At 39.7% G+C, this 3,105-nt stretch overlaps 1 pseudogene across 1 annotated transcript; it reads left to right on the top strand.

The window, feature by feature from the left end:
- Positions 1 to 1,315: 1,315 nt before the first annotated feature.
- LOC145992380 (larval cuticle protein A2B pseudogene) lies at positions 1,316 to 2,354 on the top strand (annotated as a pseudogene). Its single transcript, XR_014442160.1, has 3 exons — positions 1,316 to 1,338; positions 1,842 to 1,970; positions 2,091 to 2,354. The product of XR_014442160.1 is annotated as a larval cuticle protein A2B pseudogene (transcript).
- Positions 2,355 to 3,105: the final 751 nt, after the last annotated feature.

The following is a 3,105-nucleotide window of genomic DNA, read 5'->3' on the forward strand; positions in this document are numbered from 1 at the left end:
AAGCGATTCTATAGTTGTATTTTATTCATGTTTTTAACTAATAACTATGTATTAACTAAACGTTCTATTGCGTGACTTCTTTGGACACCCTGATGGGAAGGGGGGAGTAACCTAGTTGACCAACGGATCAGAGATGTCTGACTCTATCTGGTTTTGTATAGTTACATTCTCTGGTTTGGAAATTTACACTCTTAAAGGAATCGTACAGAATTCGTTTTAAGTTCACTTTACGCATAGATAGGCTAATCGAGATTGATCTTACAGTTTAAAATGTGATGATAATCATTATGTGCTTCAACCGGGGATGGAACCCGGGATTCGTAAAAGGCGACGGCGTTACCATTATGACATCGAGGAGGCCCGTTGTAAGTGCATGGATATGTCAGAAAGTAGGTTAATTCTGCATTTTACTTTAGCCACACATGTCTCTCTGACTCAGCCAGTACGCCCCTACGTGGTACGGTGTAATTCACAGGGGAAGACTTTACTGAATTAAAGAAAGGCAACATTTCTTCATTCAAATTTGAAAAATTGTGATACATAGTGAGGCAAAAGTCCAGCACCAACCTTTAAATTTGAAAACTGCTTGAGGGAGGACGATGAAATTTTGCATATGGGTAATGGAAGTGGGAGAATACCAAATAAAGTTAGGGAAAAAATACCTGCCTATTCTTTCTTCTGAGAAAACGCACATCTTAAATGATGTACCACATGACCCCTTCCAATTAGAAAATATGGAGGTAATTCCAAGATGGCGGCTCTCAGGATGGTCGCCATGATGCATACTGGCTCCATCTGGTGTGTTCCCACCCCCATCACCCATATCCGAAGTTTCATCGACCTCCGTCAAGCCGTTTTCAAATTAAAAGGGTGGTGCTGGACTTTTGCCTCACCCTGTATTATCAAAACCTGCCTTTCTAAGACATCATATAGTTGATATTTTACTTCTTTCGAGGGTTCCTTTTCCTCTTTAAATGAATTTCCGGAGTTGTTTTACACTTCACTTTTCCTTCCATTAAGGAAATCATGTGTTCTGCAGAATATTTCAACGTTATTAAAATCACATCAGGTATTTTATTTAATTAGAAATTATGTGTGTCATTCGCACTATAGGTGTCTAGTACCGTTATAAATCACTACATTATTCCAATACCCTTACCATTTCATCTAATGAAGGAAGTAATCGCATTCCACTATTGTGTTTCAAAGTGCTTCATTTAAGAAGTTTCACTTTTGCTTTCCTTGAATGTGTAAACAATACTGAAGGGTATATAAAGTTCTCAGTTTCTACTGATCAGCACAGTTGGCAGCAACAATCACATCATGAACTCGTTTTCAGTAAGTATTAAGTGCTGAGTACTTCAATATTTGCTAATGTCGTTAAAGGAACTACTTTTGCAAGTTAGTAATAGTCCTTCTAATACTTTATTCGAAGATACTTTGAAAATGACTAATCCATAAACGTTAACTAAGAACTAATCAACTCTTGTGGTTCTTATATCATCTGGTATGTTATTACGGTACCCATTAACGGATGTTATCTCAACACACATACTTATAAAATAAATCGTTATTTTTGGAGATTTGAAACAAACGGCTATGACATATCGATATATCCTTAAATAGACGGGCTACGTGGCGGAGTGGTCAACATAACGCAGTACAAGCTCAGAAGTACCAGTTAGACCAATTTATTAGGCATTGTGTATGTTTCATCATCCAATGAATTTCGAAATAGGAAGTATTTGGATAAGAATATTATTTTTGTGAGTGAAAATAACACCAAAAGATTACAAATTTATTGTATTGATTAATAATTTTGCACTAAAATCAATTTTCAGGCTCTTTTGGCATTCTCCGCTCTGGTAGCGGTTGTAGCTGGTGGTGCTGTAGGCGGTTATGGTGCATTGGGCTACGGCTACGGTCCTGTTGCTGCTGTTGCTCCTGTCGCCGCTGCTATTGATTACTACGTAAGTTCCTTCATTTTTATACGTTACTAGACATCTATTGATTTCATAGTATAATTGGATGTTGATCAGAACGAAGCTATCTGCATTCAATATATTATAACAAAAGATGATATTTTCCAGGCCTACCCCAGATACGCCTTCGGTTACGGAGTGGCCGACGCTCTGACTGGAGACCACAAGAGCCAGTCTGAAGTTCGTGATGGAGGTTTGGTGAAAGGCCAATACAGCTTGGCTGAACCAGATGGCACTTTGAGAGTTGTGAACTACGCTGCTGATCCAGTCAACGGATTCAACGCTGTGGTGAGCAAGCTTGGACACAGTGCTCATCCTGGACCTATCGCAGCTGTTGGTCACGTTGGACTCGCAGGAAAACTTTACGGTTAGAGTGTTGGAATGTGCGATTATCACTCTGCATGTATTCGAATGAACCATTATTGAAATATATTATTTCTTATTAAGACTCTACTCTCTCTGTCTCTCTCTATTGTATATTTCACTTTCGTGTAAGAGCTAAATTCTGGAGTTTCACATGCTTTCGGAAATCACGTAGGCTTAGTTTTAGCTTCGGTGTGTAAGTTATATGAAACGAGCAAAGTTTTTTGTCTGTCAAAGTTTATTTTAGGTCCACTTGATGATCAGGAAGGCTAGTCGGCACAGGACGTACAGTTCCAAGTAGAATTCGAAGTACTGTGCAATATGCCTCCACCAGGGATCTAGCCGGAAACCCGTGATTACAAGGCAACAGCTTTAACACTACGGCATCGTGGAGACCATAACTATGCTCGGGTCTCACCTCTCCTGGCTTGATCATTATCATAATCATTTCCATAACGTTGAATTGCTCGTGATCTCTATTCCAACGAAGACAATAAATGCCAGCGGATATCATGACTCTGTGTTATACATGTACAGGATAGTAGACTACACTTTTAAGATTGGTTGGTTGGTTGATTTGAGGTTTTAAGTTCACTTTATGCACAGTAAGGTTAATCGGGACTGCACCTACAGTTTAAAGTGGGATCCGAACCACTCTGTGCCTCCACCTGGTATCAAACCCGGGACCCCTTGATTACAAGGCGACTACTCTACCACTGCGCCATCGGGGAGGCCATACACTTTCAAGAGCCTGAAGCGT

This window comes from Lepisma saccharinum, chromosome 9 (assembly GCF_977018435.1).
Source record: "Lepisma saccharinum chromosome 9, izLepSacc3.1, whole genome shotgun sequence".
Classification (NCBI taxonomy): Eukaryota; Metazoa; Arthropoda; class Insecta; order Zygentoma; family Lepismatidae; genus Lepisma; species Lepisma saccharinum.